Source organism: Atractosteus spatula, chromosome 23 (genome assembly GCF_055471065.1).
Source record: "Atractosteus spatula isolate fAtrSpa1 chromosome 23, fAtrSpa1.hap1, whole genome shotgun sequence".
In the NCBI taxonomy this organism is placed as follows: domain Eukaryota; kingdom Metazoa; phylum Chordata; class Actinopteri; order Semionotiformes; family Lepisosteidae; genus Atractosteus; species Atractosteus spatula.
Window position 1 is genome coordinate 15,091,951 of NC_142728.1, and position 17,062 is coordinate 15,109,012.

Below are 17,062 nucleotides of genomic sequence, written 5' to 3' on the forward strand. Positions count from 1 at the left end.
GGCAGGCAGCCAGGATACTTGTGGAAGTACATTTGCTCACACGCCAGGGCCCGTTCCAGCCGACAAAAGCTGCTTTCTTACAGCTGGAGCTCAATGACACTCGATTGGCGTCCCTGCGGCTCAAGTCAGGTGCGGGTAGCAATGACTAGATTTGCCCTGCGACTCCGTGCTGAAGCCGGCAGGGAGGAGCCGGAGGATTCTGCGTGCACCGATGTCACACTGCGGTGCCTAGGCTCCTCTGCGGTCCGCGGTCCTGCTACCGGACACAGGCCGACAGACAGAGCTCTGCTTCTCCCCCCCCCCCACCGGCGTCTCCTGGGAGCCGGCCTGCCCTGGCTGCATCTCCCGGAATGGGGGCAAAACTTTCCGCCGAGAACGAGCCGGGAAAGGGACACGGGGCTGTAATTTTCCAGGAGCTGAGCCCTCACAAGGCCTGGCCTCTCCATGACGTCAGTCTGGGCCCCGGCCTCAGCCTCTCCTTATAAGGCAGGGCTGAGGGCGCCAGCGAGGCAGGGCTCGGAGGCCTGTCGGCGGGGCTCTCTGAGCAGAGCGCGGCAGCGGCTGTGACAGGGAATGGGAACGCAGAGCCAGCGAGCAGCTTAGCTGAGCAACCAGAGCAATCTCACATTCGCCCGCTGTTGTAGGGGTTGCTTATTTAGGCTGTCCGCACCCTGCAAAGGCAGGTCACCTCAGAGCTGTGACTGCTGGGGGAAATGGGGGGGGGGGGGCGAACTCTAATCCCATCTGCTTTCGCAAGACTAAGGGCACGTCTTAGCCGGACAAAAACCTGTCACACTATCCCGGCCTCCTCTGCGTAGCGTCTTGCATTAAAGAAAAAACAACAACAACAGCATCACAAACGGCAAAGCTCCGCTACCAGCTTCTGAAAGCACAAAACTCATTCCGATGCCCGCAGAGCGGACTTCTACATTCCTTACAGCGACCAGGCGACACGTGGGGACCCTCATCCCTTCATTTCCCTTCTTCACTGTGTCGTCATTTTCACGCCGGACTTTTAGCTGCGACACGTCTTGCCTCGGCGCCGAGCGAAGTCCGAGCTGCGTACGTAAGGGTGCGTTTCTGCTGATGCACGAACCCCCGAACCCCTGAACCCTTCCCCCTCCGGACAGGCCCGGGGCAACCACAGGAAGTCAGGGGTCGGCATTGGAGGCGCGGTGGGCCGCGATACAAGCCAGGCGCCGGCAACAGGGGGGCGCTCTCTGCAGGAGACCCCGGCCAGGCCGAGAGGGGTAACACTAGGGGTCTCGTTCCCAGGGTCTGGCGGGGCCCTCCGGGGGACCCCTCTTTGCGGCGGCGGCGGCAGAGAGATTCTCGGGCACGCGTGCGCTTGGGGCACCGAGCCGAGATGAAAGAGCCCGCGCTGCGCTCCCCTTCTCCCCTGCGCGGCGGGTATGCAAATCCCCCCCCTCCCTCTCCCACCCAGCACATCTGAAACATTCTTTAATTTGACGGATTTCAATACATCGCCCCACATCGCACCTCGCTGCGGAGGAGAAAAACACCGGCAAGCGCCCCCCCAGTCACTCTCGCTATAAATTTTAAATAAGCCTTTGCACACACAGAGGAAGGAGAAAAAAAAAAAACAGACGACGTTTCTCCAAAGCAGGCCCCCTTATTTCAATATTAAAAATAATATCCGTGCTGAATTGTTATAAAGACGTTCTCTCTCCACCCCCCGCCCTCTCTCTGTGAAATCTGCATAATTTCCTTAAACATATTCTGATGTATGCGTGTGAATAATAAGGCTGATGGGCACGGCGCGCGCGCGTGTGTGTCGCTGCTCGTTACTGTGGTGTTGGCGAGGCCCGGCTCCGCGGGGTTCTCGTTAGCCATGCCGAACGGGACGGAGCTCGGCCCCGCCGCCCCCCGCGCCGCTGCCAGGCCTGCCACCCGCGTCCTGCGGGCAGGGGGGGGGGAGCCCGGGGACGAGGTGGGGGGGGGCCTTCTGTACCTCCCCTCATCGACCCGGTCTCACCCTACGGGTCTCCCGCCCTGGGGGAAACGAACCAGACCAGCAACAGCTCCCCTCTCCGTTCGCAAGACGCCTCAGCGGCCCTCACAGCCGGTACCGGCGCCGGACACTCCGAGCCCAGGCCCAGCCGAGCTCGCTGTCAGCCTCCACCCCTCCGGTCTGCGTCCGACCAGCACGGAGCGCGGACTCCAACACTACGACAGTCCCATCCATGCACCTCCATGCTCCCTGCGCAACGGACAATTCTACTTTCTCTCCAATTATTCAATCAATCAATCAATCAATCAAGCCATCAGTGAGGCCTGGGGAGGTCCCTGCTGGGGGCGTGGCTGAGCAAGGTCACCATGCTTGGGACTTACAAAGGATCTCTGTCAAGACCAGCAGGAGCTGAAGGCTTCCTCATGCTCACTTATGCATCGCCTGCGGCCCTGGGACATGTTCAGGGGCTGCTGGTCAGGCAGGCCGCGTTTCCTAAAGGCAGACCCCTTCACTTCAGTCTAAATATAACCTCCATCACCTACCGGCACCTGCAGCGCAGCGCACATAACGTCTACCAGTACGCCCATCGCCCACACACCAGGCGCGCTCCGCTCTGCTCTGGGGGGGCTGCAAGAAAAATAACGGGGGTCCTGCCCGGCATGACAAGCTGTCCGAAAGCACCGCCTCGGGATGAACTGCTGCAGGAATGGCTGCGCCCGTGCGGGGGTATTTTCGTGCGAGCTTGTATGCAAAAGACAAAGGGCCCATCTCTGCTGTCTGCACAGAAGACGGCTCTCTGACCCCTGCAGGAGAAATCAATTCAAACGCAGTTAGCGTCTGGGAAGCCTACGCTTTCTACAGTCAAGACAAAACAAAAAGACTTTCTCCAGCCCAGCGATTTGTTATTGTGACGAACCCCCCCCCCCCGTAACAAGGCAGGATGAATATTCCTCTTGAGGGGGTGTCCGCAGACCTGCAGTGACCAAACCCCAAATTCCTTGGCCTTTTGGTGTTAGCAGTGTGCTCCATGTGCTGCCGTTGTTGAGGACGACTGCGTTTTTTTTCCCCAGACAATCTTTCCCCAGAGACCGCAGGTCTCCCTTCCGAACCGGTTTGCCTCCTGCTGGTCCAGGACCAAATGGCTGGACCTTCCTGCAGCCTGTGAAGGCTTGGAAGCCCCTCTGGGAAGAAGGACACCCGCAGGGTGAGAGGAGGAGGTGTGCGCCCTCTGGCTGGGCGAGCTCTGCGGCATGCCTGATCTCGCCCTCCCCCCACCCCAGCCCGAGCCCCCTGCTTGTTTACTCTGGCCTTCTGCGGCCGAGCCCACCCTCTGCTGACAGATGGTGCCGAGAGATCAGAGCGCTCACCGTTTGCTCAGCCCTGCACTGGAACACCGGCGGCTTCGCATTCCTTCTGGGGAAATCCCAGGCATCCCGGAAAAAAAGGCAGATCCATCCTCCAAAGCCAATGGGAGCTAATGTCGGAGTCTCAGGGAAGTCCTGTGTTAGACCCGTCTAAAATGAAAATCTGATTTTGCAGTGAAAGCCCCAGCCTGGTCCGAGTGTTTTTCAAATTCTCATCTCGCAGCCGGCTGGTTTAAGTCAGACCTAGGAGGTTTATCTCATCTGTAATGCCCTAGTTGTTACAATTTATTAACGATTTAAGGTGCTGCATAGAGAACACAGCAGTCAGTCCCTGTGTATGAGGCCTTTAGAAAGTTCTACAGTTTACTTTGAGGGCAGCACAGTATACTGGTCAATATTCTTAATTCCTGCCCAGAAGGTGATGGGTTTGAGTCCCTGTTGAGGGACTTGAATAAGGCACTTCACCCCCAATCATGGCAGTCCCCCCAAAACCTCCCAGCTGTACAAATGGGCAAGAGGGCTGCCAGGTCATGGGTATGAGCTTCATCATCTATCCCTTATCATTTACATTATTACCAATGACATCATTAATCCCAGCCTGATGGCAGATGTCACCAGTTCCTGTGCATGTATGTGCACGCTTAGACTGAGGCCATGCTGCGGAGAGTCAACCAGTAAAAATATCCTCTTACAGTTTCAGGTTAGTGTGTAAGACATTCCCATGTAAAATGTACAGCAAATAGCGAGGGGGAGGGTAATACTGAAAAGGAATGAGTTACAGTGATCTATATAGTTTGTGTACAGTGTAGTATGAAATACATCACCCCTAAATGAGTTTCTCCACTACTTTCTAAGACAGCAGTGTGTTACATAAGCAGCTCATAACGGGGATGCGTTAGTCTTAGCAGGTAACATTCTCCAGCCCACATCTGTCTCTCTGACCCGGGAGGAAGGCACACAGAAACGGCGGCGTGCTCGTCTCCCGTCCAGGGGCAGAGGTCACAGTTTCACGAGCCGGAGGGCCTCTGTTAAGCCGCTGGCCGCTGGTACAAAACCTCTCGGGGTCAATTTCCTCTTTGTTTGCGCCTTGAAGCGAAGGGCGACACACACACACACACACACACACACACACACACACACACACACACACACACACACTGCAGCCAGGGAGGGGGTGCGCTGCCGCTCAGCTCAAGTCCGGGGGCGTCCTGCCTACAAGCAGAGCCTCCACACGGCCGGTCCCTGACAAGAGGGCCATCAGCACAGCGGGACTGGGGCAGGCAGGTCAGGCCGGGAGTCCCCGTTTTGGCAGCAGCCTCTGCCCCCAGGGATCACCGATCTGAATTTAGAAATATCATTTATCAACGCTCAATTCATGTAACGGTTTGGCACCGGGGTTGTACAGTTGCACTATGTTTTCTCTGGCTTGACCAAAGGCAGATTTTCGAAGGGATTTTTACTCTGGTTTTTGTTCTGCTCAAACACTCTCGTACAGACGCGGCCCACTTACTCTCGCGAGACATTTGGAATCGCCAGTTCTTCTGGCTGTAGCCGCCTGCCAGTTGTGCGTGTTTTGAAAGGCTCCGCTCGCAGCCGCCAGCCCCAGAACCGCAGGCGAAGGGCAGGCTGGCCCCGCCCACCTTCTCTACATGTCAGAGACACGACACCGGCTCGGACCCGGGCCCGGAGTGGTCACAGAGCTCAGCCTGGTGGTCCAGATGCAACAATCGAGCTACAGGGAAGCTCAGACACACACTGCGGAACATTCACATGAACCTGGTGCCTTAATCACAGTCCCCCCGGGACAAAACGAGGCACCATTTTACTAGAATCACAGGAGCTGTAACTCTCTGATGACTGATTTCATCAGCTGACTGACTGACTGATCGATCGATCGATTGACTGACAAGAATCGTTTGCCCGTCAGAAAGAGGCTGCCCACAGACGGTTTCAGGAAGTGCCTCTCCGTCCCCCCCGTGGGCATCAGGCCACCCGACGGACCCCCAGGCCTCCCCAGAGCGCCGGATGCCCGGCCCAGCCCTCAATCACTGCCAATCGGTCCCTCCTGAAGCGGGGCGCCCTTTTGTCTTTCGGGGGTGCACGGACACCCTGCCCTAAGCCCGGACAAGCCACCAGGAACAAGAAGCAAACTATCTTCCTGCTCTTGCCCACTCCCTCTCTTCCTCCCCTCCTTCATCTCCCCCTTCTGTTCTCTCTCTCCCCCCCCCCTCCCTCTCTCCCTCTCTCTGCCTGTGTCCCTGTCTTTGCGCTTGCTTCCCTCTCTTCCCGTATCCCTCTCTTCCCGTCTCTCTCTCGGCTGCTGTCAGCGAGCGCGCAGAGCCGCGGGGACCCGTGGGAACGTCGCCATGGCAACGCCTGCCACTCAATCCCATCTCGGATGTAAATGACCTCGGATTTTATTAGCGCACAATTTCAAGAGATCCCTACAGTTCTTTTTTTCCATCCCTCTTTATAACACCACCTATCATTATCTCTTTTTTTTTGCACCCACCACTATACCCCCCCCCCCAGCTCCTGGTTTTTGGAGATCCAGAATTTGTTTTAACATAAGCGAAATATCTTGCAATCTGCATGTTTTTACATATTCATTCCTTTCTTTTGTTATGGTGAAGGAAAAAAATAATGATTTGCATGTGCTCAGAGTCACACTGGCAATCCAAGCAGCAGCTTGTATAAAGAGAGGATCAGGAGCTGATGCTTGCACACGTATGGACACACAAGCTCCGCACACGTATAGACACACAAGCTCCGCACACGTATGGACACACAAGCTCCGCACACTTACGGACACACAAGCACCGCACACTTATGGACACACAAACACTGCACACGTATGGGCACACAAGCACTGCACACGTATGGGCACACAAGCTCCGTACACGTATGGGCACACAAGCTCCGCACACGTATGGGCACACAAGTACCGCACACGTATGGACACACAAGCTCCGCACACGTATGGACAAGCACTGTTCACAGACGCAACAAACTCGTCTGGACAAAAATGCATCCTTAAATATGGGCCAGCACAGACATTGCGAAAGACAAAAGCAAAATTGTTGCAGTTAAAATGCCTTAATAAAGGTAAACAAACTCATTTCCTTTTTAAACAGCGAGAAATAAGAAGAGCTTGAGGAGCTCTTGGAAACACAAGCATTCTTCTGGGAATCTCCTGGTCACTCCCTGGCTGTACTGGAGCTGGGCGGACGGCCTGTGGTTTCAAGCTCAGTGACCAGCCTTTTCTGCGAGAAGAGCTGGAACAATGCTTATTCGAAAGAAGATTCAAGAAACATGAGGAACATATTAGCGGAACAACATAACCACCCGAACTGCACAACTGATACTACTTTGACTTCAAGCACTGTGTGTCTGTGATGCACAGCACTCCTATCATCACCCTTGTGTTGTACATACTGAAACCAATCTATCGCCTGGTCTGACGTCTCCAGCTCTCACATATTGTGCTTCCTTGTCCTTGTGAATTCTGGCCAAGACATGAATTAATTACCCACTACAGCAGAGCAACTCAGCTCCCAGCCTCTGAAACACTCCTCTGCAGAACTGTGCTCCAACCAGCCCCTTAACTGGTTAACTGACAGACAGCAGGAGTGTACCAGTAAATGCCCTCGGTGTGTCAGAGTGAAGAGGGGTGGAGGGACCTCAGGTTGCGCGGTCCTGCGGCTCACCCCGAGAACGAACTCCTCGCCCTGTCTCGCCTGGGTGGACAAGCCGGAGAGTCTCCCCCCTGCGGGTTTGATCCTAAACCTGCTCCTCTCCTCTCCAAGCACCGGGAGCGACCGAGAGTGATTACAGCTCGGGACATCAGGACGGAGGGGGTCAACCCCAGCATCCTCCTGTGCACCTTGACAGGCTCGTGCCCAGTCCCTAAACGCGCAGGAAGTCGCCTTTTAACTCCGATGCTTCATGCGTAACCTAAGATCTCCCACCTCCAAGGAGAAAACATACTTCCCAAGGTTCCAACCAAGCCTGGCGTCTGAGTTAGGGGCTTACTTCAACAAAGAGCTCGGCTCCAGTGGAATCCAGCAGGGGTGTGGATCTCCAGGACCAGGGTCACTGGGTCCTGCAGGTTCTACAGATACTGTCCAGCTTACGATCTTCAGATCTAAAAAAAAAAACAACATAGAGGCTGATTCCCTATCAAGACAATTAACGAGTTTAAGTAATTAAGTTCAGAGGTGGAAAGAACAAGGTCTGTAATCCTCATGTTGCCACTCCCAGATTCTGGAATTAGACACTGAGAGGTCAAAACAGCCTGGTGAGGTAACAGTGGCCGAGGGGCTCCGTTTCGGTTGTTACTGAGCCTACAAACGCGATAACCCCCGACTCGTTTTCTTTTAAAAAAAAAAACTTTTCAGAACCTCACCTCAAGGGTATCGGGTTCTAAAGGGCAGCTCCGAAACCAGATACTTTCATTCTGGGCTCTGATGACTAAGCTCTTTTGAAAAGAGAAACTTCAGCGCCCCTGTCCTGCTCCCTGAAACCGCACTCGTCTCGGAAGTCTGTTTGAAATCCTCTACAGAAAAATCCCTGCGAGAGGCATCTAGCACCGAGGAGAGCTGGGCTTTGTAATGGAACCTTTTAGTGCTTTGATCCCCGGGCAACACGTTAAACACCCCACCCAGGCACCTCAGAGAGGGTCCCGCCACACCAGGGCACCTTCAGCAACCTCACGGTCCACTTCTGGTGCTGCAAAGGTGTTCGACTTGGTTACATTCGAGTTTCTGTAAATAAAACCCAGGGCAGATGCCAGGCTAAGCACATGTAGGGTGTTGGTTTAATACTGCAGAATTCGGGACTCAAGCCACCTCTCTCACGCACTGTTTTTAATACACTGTCAAAAGGGGGTGCAGATCCATTCCTTTTTTAAATCACCTGGCACTGAGATTTAGTCAAATTCCTCATTTATCAGGAAGAAGAGGTTCATTTTATTTTTTTCAGATAATCGGCTCGTCCTGTACCGCAGGAGAACAATGCGTTGAAGTTACCCCCAACAGATTATTTTCTGGTGGTGTCACAAAAGTGTTTTTTTTTTTGTGTGTGTGTGCTGTATTTAACCACCTTCTTCATATTTCCATCTCCAAGTTTAAGTTTAAGCGCCGCAGACTGAGGATATCGGTGACAACGTGCTGCCCTGCTGGGGAGGAATTCTGTACTCTACATTTGTATAATACACTCTACATTTGTATGTCGACCTGCTTGCCTTAACAAAGTAAATGCTCGTTGCTCGTTAGTCACTGCTGGAGAAAGTGAATTTCAATGGCCAGTGTGTTATGGAACATGGAGAGGATGTTTGTGGCCATAAACACCAGGGAAACATCATGGTTGGCCACCGGAACAGGACCTCAGAGAGTCAGGATACAGAAAGGGGCCATCCCTTCATTCCTGGTACTGCTGCTATCTGCACCGCCCCGCTTGGATCTGGGAACTCCCGGAGAGGGGGGGGGGGGAGCGCGGGGGGCTCTGGTGTGGTCTGAGCTCGCAGAGGGGGGTGGCTGCCCCTGATCCGAGCCTGTACACCACCAGGAGACGACATGAGAGAGACGCCACTCACTGGAAAACCCCAGCTGGGCCAACACTGGACACAGCCGGAGCACGAGCGCTTGGCTTGACTCGCGACAAAGGAAACAGCACCGTTTCGATTGTTTTTACATCATGCGGAAATGTTTACAGAGCAGAGGGAGGAGCACCCAGAGGTCCTTGATGAATATGCATTGATCCGACTCCATGCCATGTCCGAGGGGGCACCGTTTCATCACGTCTTCTGAGCTTGACCTCTCGGTCAACCTTGGTATTTTTCCACGGTCCAAAATAACCGTATCAAGTTCCCCCTCGTGGTCTCCTAGACCAGACTAGTCCTGTTCCAGACTAAAGAGATTCAGTTCCCCCTGCCTGTGCGTGACTTTAAGGCCGGGCACTAACAACTGCTTCCTTCTCCGAAATGATTCCAGAGCAACCAAATCCCTCTTCGAATTGGGTCCCCAAAACTAATCCGATAACTCCAAAACCATATCTGATACGGAATCGCACTAGAGCTTTGTGTAATGGAACTTTTCCCTACTCTCTTGCACAGTGGTCACCTCCTAGGCCGAGCAACACTGTCACTGCTGGGTCTGTATGGTTCTATGGACCAGAGTGCAGACTCCAGTCCTGACTGGGTTCCAGCCAAACTCTTAACTGCTTAACTGATCTCCGATTATCGGACGAATCAGCCCAGTTCAACGCCCTGACTCCACGCCATTGTGTGCTGGAGGAGATATAAAGAGAGAAGAGGTGGGGGAGAGCTGCTGGCTCCCACCCCTCCATGACCAGACCCGCGCAGCTCCGCTCCACGCTGGCGGACCGGAGACCAGACCCGCGCGCTGAGCGGCGGCCTCCTTTCCTTAGCAAATACTCCGTCTCGCCCGCCGGCCGGCCGGCCGTGCGGATTTTTCCCCGATACGAACACGAGGCAGAGATTGCAGCGGATAACAAGAGACGGAACTGAAAAGGCCAAAGCCCACTGCGACAGAGCCTGTCCACAGAGCAGATGGCTTTTTGTAGCTGGAGTGGATTTGTTTAGAGGGTCAGATTAACACAGGCTAAATACAGAGCACGCACATACAAGCAGGCACAGACAAAAACCCAGGAGCTCAGATTCCTCTGTCAACACTACAGCTTCTCCTAGTATTGTGGAGCACTGGTATTCAGACTGGTAGCAGCAGTATTGTAATACTAGGGGTAGTTCTATCTCTATTGATCTGTTGCAGTAATGTTGGGTAAATAATAGTAAAAACTATTCATTAAAAGAACAAAGACATGGAATGGAGATATAAAGTGGGCCACAGAAATCTGATCTTCCACATGTTCTCTTGAACTGGCGGTGACTTCAATAAAATTCAATGCACAGTCTATCCTGCTTTCCCATCTGATTCATGTACATTCAAGCACTGCAGCATAATCATCTTCATAATTGCGATGCATTGATTAAGGATGAAGTTAGCGATGCTAACAAAACATTTATGCTTGCCAACGAGGTGGCAGGTCTCCCTGCGGAAGGTGTGCACGTTCCACACGCCGGCGCTCTTCGCCACCCAGGCTGGTCTGCGGTTCAGACGTGTGCGCGCAGATCCCAACACGCACCTGGAGAAGTCACACCCCCTGCAGGATTCATTCATCCGGGACCAAAAAAGAAATTCCCCTTGAACGCGCGAAATGGGCTGTTTTTCCGAAGGATCTCACTGGGGTGCCCCGCGGTAGGCCTGTCGCGGGCTTGCAAATTCCATGTGCCCGATATCCCAGCGTGCCGGGGCAGTGTTTGGATGCTGGGGGGCGGCAGGAGCAGGCTCTGGCCCGGAGAGAGAATGGGAAGTGTGCTTCCAGTTCCACGCGGCTCCCAGTGACCTTATTCAGGGACACCGGACCACGAGACAGCCAATCCCGGTCTCTGCAAGGCTATTAACCAGCTGATGCCTTATCCTTTCCGTGATCTTCTTTATAGCAGCGGGGTCAATTAAGTCACTGAGACTATATTAAGGAACTGAGGACCAGTTAAGCGACAGGAGGGCTGGCTGGCTGGCTGGCTGGAAGTCCTGCGATGCTGCGGTGTCAGCGAGGAGACACGGGTTTCGCTGCCCCGGACTTCTCAAGAGCGCTACGAGAAACCGGCCCTGCATGCCCGAGATCAACCTGGAAGGGGGACCGGCCGGTTCAAGCAGGTGGGGGTGGGTGGATTGGCCGCTACGCCCCCTGCACTGCTGCAAACCAGAAACGGGAATATAGCGTCTTTTGTTCCGGCCCGCCCTTTCACGGAGCACCTGTCTGGCGTCCCCCCGGATCTTCCTGCAGGCCGGCTCTCGCGTGTGCACGCACGCGGGGGACTGGGGCAGTCTGTGCAGAGATCGGGTTACTGCAGCTGCTCGGGGGGGGGAGGAGCCGGCCGCAGCAGAGAGGGGAAGAGGCAAAGGGCGCGTTGGGGGAGAAAAAAGACCAAGGAGAGGAGAAAAAATAAAGGAGAACGACAAAGAGTGACAGGCCTCGGGCATTTGAAAAAAGGGGGCATTTAGGATTCGAAAGTATTTTAAAAAAGTAACTTCGTACCGAATAAAGCCAAAACCGAAAGAATGCAAAGGGTTAAACCCAGTTAGAAGGGCTTGTGGAAACATGGGGGAGATGGGAGGGGCGCAGGACGGAAAGCTGGCCTCGGACCCGGGCCTGTCCCTCCATGCCTGGTCTGGGACACACTCCCCGGCTCACAGCGAAAGGTGGAGAGGAAGAGACACGCGTCCCAGAGAGGATCTGCGCTTCCCCTGCTCGCTGACACACACCCAGGCCATTAGGGGAGCGCTGCACTGACAATTTATAGCCGGCCTGATATAAATAGATCCATCACTGCGCCTTCCCCTCGGCCCGCGCGCAGAGAGGCTGTCAGAAGCACTCAGCTCAGCCGAGCAGGCGGGAGGCACAGGAGAGCAGCATCTAGCGAGGGAAGGAGACAAAAACAGACACTCTCCCCCCTCCCTCCTCCCTCCTCACTGACGGGCACTGCTGCAGAGCTGCCTGCAAACTTCCTCGCCTCTCTCTCTCCCTCCTCTGCCTCCCCTTCGTTCGCAGCCCAGTGAGTTGCAATTAAAACCTCGCGAAACTTCAGAAAGCGGGGCTGTCTAGGCTCGACGCGCTGCAAGCCCGCGACGGCACGCAGAACGATTCGTTGGGTAAAAACGGAATGAAAAAACCCAGCTCCCGTAAAACCACTGCGTTTGAACAAGAGAATTCACCACGATGGCTCTCGTTTTGTCTGTGGGTGCTGGTCAGTTGACGTTTCGGCCACCTGATTTGTTCCTGGACCAAGGATGTTTCCCTAAATCCCTTCGAATTCAAATGCTCCATCATGAATAATACAGTACATGGCATTTGCTTTAAAACTACAAGAGCATTTATTTTGCCATGGATTCTGTTGCGATATAACATTTCTGGAGCCCTGCCACACTGAACTGAGCTCCCGCAAGCGTCTGGCTTTCCCATGATGCTTTTCGGCCTGAGCTCCTGCTTCAGGCCCTACATTACACGCAGGCCTCTGCGCAGAGCTGTGGGTTTCTCTGATCGCTTTTGTGCTTGCAGTTGTGTCAAGGACATTGCTGCAGTAGAGACAGCACAGACAAAAATGACTAATTCCTACTCGGGAAGGGATGCCTTTCTCAGATAGGAAGGCAAAGTCCATTTTCAGGCCTACCAGCTCATTAAGCGAAGATAATCCTGTGGTGTTAAGTGACCTGAGAGAAGAGTCCTCCCGGATGAGATGTTGAACGGTTATTCGGATACCCCTAGCACGGCTGGCACTGTTTCACACAGCTGGGCGTACTGCAGAAACTGGGAAGAAATTGGACACTGCACAGCAGCACTCCTCAAATCCATCCATCCATCGGCCTCTCTCCGGGGAGAGACAGCCATGGTGCCAAATGTTTTAGAAACGGTCCTAAACGGTCAGAGAGCGGAGATCTGGAAGTACGTCAGCCCATGCTAGTTGAGCAACTGATTGCTCCAAGTAATGCACTCGGGGCTCAGCAGGAAGGAGAGGCGGCAGTGGGACCCCCGGTCCTTCTCCAGCACGCAGACTCATGGCCGCTCACGAGGAGCGCTAGGTATTGACAGCGAGCATACGGAGACTCCGACATCCACACGTCAGGCCAAGGCAACAACCTCCAACAGACCAGAGAAGCCCTCGGATCTGCCACCTGATTATGTCTGCATTTTAATTCTCCCCTTTATCGAACAAGCCAGGGCTTATACTGACTCTCCCCTAAGAGTCAATTAAAGCAGAGAGAGAGAGAGCTGGGAAGACAGGGGTCCTGAGCGGATGAGAGGTACAGAGCAGCAGAACACGGGAGGGAGAGGCAGAGAGAGAGAGAAATGCAGGGAATGAGGCGAAACAGAAACACAGTCCAGAGAGAGAGGGAGGAAGACGCGCAGACCCTGAGAGTGGGGGGGAGAGGGCTCGTTGCCCTGACTGGGTCAAGGCTCCAGCCTCCACAGCTGCTGGGAATTCCAAACACCACCTCGCCAGGAGAGGAGACAGAGCTGCACTGGAGCTGGAGGAAGCCGACTCTCACTCTCGCACACTTCTCTACACTAACACTCGTACACACACTCATACACTCACACTCACATACACACTAACACTCGTACACACACTCATACACTCACACTTTCACACACTTCCTCACTCACACACTCACAAACATACACACTTCTACACACTAACACTCGTACACACACTCATACACTCAGACTTGCTCACACACTTCTACACACTAACACTCGTACACACACACTCTCATACACTACCAGACTTGCTCACACTTTCACACTCTCACTCACACTTCTACACACTGACACTCGTACACACTTACACGCACACTCACTCATACACACACACTTGCTCACACACTTCTACAAACTAACACTGGAACACTCACTCACTCATACGCTCACAGACCTGCTCACACACTTTCACACTCTCACACACACTTCTACACACTGACACTCGTACACACACTCACACACGCACTCTCACACTTCTACACACTGACACTCGTACACACACTCACACACACAACCTTGCTCGGAGTCCACTCGCAGGCAGCCATTCCTCCGCCCCTCTGACCTGGCGCGGCCTCCCCCTGCTTTCTGCTTTCTGAACACTTCCAGCGAAATTCGCGGGAGAGCAGGGGATCCGTCAGTTCCCCGCTTTTCTGAACGGAACGCACCCCAGTTCCTCACCCACACTTTCTCACGGGCTAGTCGTGTGGGTGGGCTCGCTAAGCAACGGCACTTCCCAAGACTAGGAGGCACACAACCCCAGCTGCACACAGGGACAGCAACGCACAACGGCAACAACAACCCGCAACGACGCGGCTTCATGCTCCACAGAACCTCCCAACACTCTCCTGGGGCCACGAAGTTTGTGACGCGAAGGCAGAACGCCGCCATGTTCTTTAGATTTGAAACTGCTCTCTTTGTCTCCGCGTTTCCTCCTCTAAATTCCAGCGGCAAAACACAGCGCTGGAGGAGTAAAGCCTTCAGAAAGCTGAGGCTGTCCCTACGTGCAATTCTGCAGGCGCTGCTGATGGGCAACCAGGGATCAGTGCGGCCTGACACCTGCCCCCGGCTTCAATCCACTACCCCAGTGCCAGTCAGGTCAGCTCCTCACGGAGAAGAACGTTATTTGGCGTCCTTTTCATCCTAACCCCCAGAGACACAGAACCAGATCAATACTCCCCATCTCCACACACGCACACACACACACCAGCTACAAAAGAAGTGACCAGAACTGCCAGTCTGCTCGGCCTTTCCCACTCTCCTTCTGCGTGCACGCACCAATCAATCCATTCCCCCCCCCCCTCCGTCTTCCATCCGCGCGGTAATTAAGCGGCACTGGTCGCTGCCTTCCTCTTGTTTTCCAAGTGAAGAAAATCAACGCGCAGCGAGGGGGCCGGTCGAGCTTTCAAAGCACGCGTGTCTCCGCTGGAGGTGCCCGCATGTGTTACACGGCTGTTACAAACCAGCCCGCGCGAGGGCCCGGGGTCCCCGCGTACACGCAGACAAGGGGCTACGGCCGCGCCGCGTTTCGGGGCATCTCCGCCGACGCGTCAGGGGGGAAACGCGTTCACATCTGCACGTCTTTCCCGAGTGAGGGACACCGCCACGCCAAACCCCGTGCGTCTGGTTCCAGGGAAAGCCCAGAACAGACTACTGCCAGAAACCGAACCGACAAACAGAGGCTTTCATCAAGCCCCCTCTCTGCTGCCGTCTGTGTTTCTGCCCCTCTCCTCTTACTGTGGGGAAATTCCGATCTCCCATCTCCAGACCTCCCTCGTGGTCGCGGGAGCACCGCCGCTACAGCCCCAAACGGTAAACACAAAGCGAGACAAGCCAGGCAGAGACCGGCTGAGTTGAGCCCCTGTCCGTCCTACCTTGAACACCTTTCGCCTGCAGGAAGGATCTGACCTGAGTGGGTGTCCCAACACCTTCAGCCCGCCAGGGGCACGAATAGGGAGTTCAGCTTTTCACTCCAGTGGAGCTTCTTACTGAAGTGGCAGAAGTAATCATTTACCTGCTCCAGTAAGGCGCAGAAACAGGTAGGACCGTAGCGGCCCAGAATACTGAAGCTGAGGACCCTTGGGCTGGGACACCTGCAGAACATCACTTCCTTTAACTTTAGCCTGTACCGGGTGTGAGCAGCCAGGTGAGGCTGGGCCTCATAATTGACCTGCTGAAAGACGAACCGAGGACAGCTGTGCTGCAGTAGAGAAGCACTGTGGTGCGACACTGTGGGGATTCAGTTCTCCGGGTCTGTGACCTGTGCCCCTGCTCCAGTGGTCTTACTTGCACTAGCGTGGAGATTCATCTCTCCGATCCCAGCTCCCCCTGCGGCCAGCCGGACTCGCCGTGTGCTTGCTTTCCTACAGTCTCGAGCAGAACTCCAAAACTGCAGCGTCTCGGGCTTTCCGCCTCCAGCTAATCTTTTTCTAGTGACAGAGCGGCTCAGGGAGGACCCCTCGGCGTGCTGGTCTCACCTCCTGCCCCGCGGTGACAAGCCTGACCGCGGAAAAACCGCTGGGTTTCAGCGCCTGGTCACCGTCTATGGCCTGGGGTTCCTGGGCACCAGCTGGGGCTGGTTTCAGCCCACACTCCGCACCGCCTGGGGCAGGGCTGAGGACCGGCGAGCCTCACTCTCCCGCAGGAATTCCTGCAGCGGGCTCGAGATGATAAAGAAGTGATCTGACCCAGACGGACTTCCAGCCCCCCTGGCGGAGGGCACAGTGAGCCAGGCTCTTCGATTTGTGGACATCAGGCTGTGAGATTACCCTCCGACTTTTACCTCCCAGGGAGCCTCTGTAAGGGCACAGACAGGGCGAGGGTGTGAGGGACGCACGATCTTGTCGCATGAGGTGACAAGGGGTGAGAGTATAAGATAAGACAAGATCACTTTATCGGCCCTATACAATTTCTTGTATCAGGAATTTGTCTTTTCACAGACCCCAGCTTGCTCTCCATGAGACACACAGACAGGGAGAGAAGCTGGGGGTCAGAGCGCAGGGTCAGCCATTTATACGGCGCCCCTGGAGCAGCTGGGGTGAAGGGCCTTCCTCAGGGGCCCAGCGGAGTAGGATTCCTCTGTCGGCCGCGGGATTCGAACTGGCAACCTCCCAGCCACAGGCGCAGATCCTGAGCCACACAGGCAGCCAGCGCCTGCAGCAGATCGGGGGGTTTGGAAGCCGGCTGCCCCCGCAGAAAGGAAACACGTGAGGGCTGTGTAGCTGTTCACACCTGAAGAGGGCTCCACAGCTGAAACGTTGTTTCCTTTCTTCTCTTTCCAGCAGGGAATAAACCTTCAACTTGTTCCTTTGCAGTCCCCGGTCTCCGGCGAGAACCCACTAGAGACAAGCGGGCCGCAAGCTCACCCGAGCGGGGCCCACAGAGATCCCTCGGCTCACAGGCCGCCGGCCCGGGTGAGAGGCTCTACTGCAGGGTGGGCGACTTCTCCAAACGAGCGTCGGACATTGTAGAAGAACAAAAAAAAAAGATAAAAGACGCGCATTTCCCGCCCGAACGAAACATGCGTTTGTTTGTTTTGTTTTTTTTCCCCTGCTGGTGCTAAAAGAATAAGGAGCGTGTGTTTAGATTTAAGGGTAGGGAGGGTCAAGAC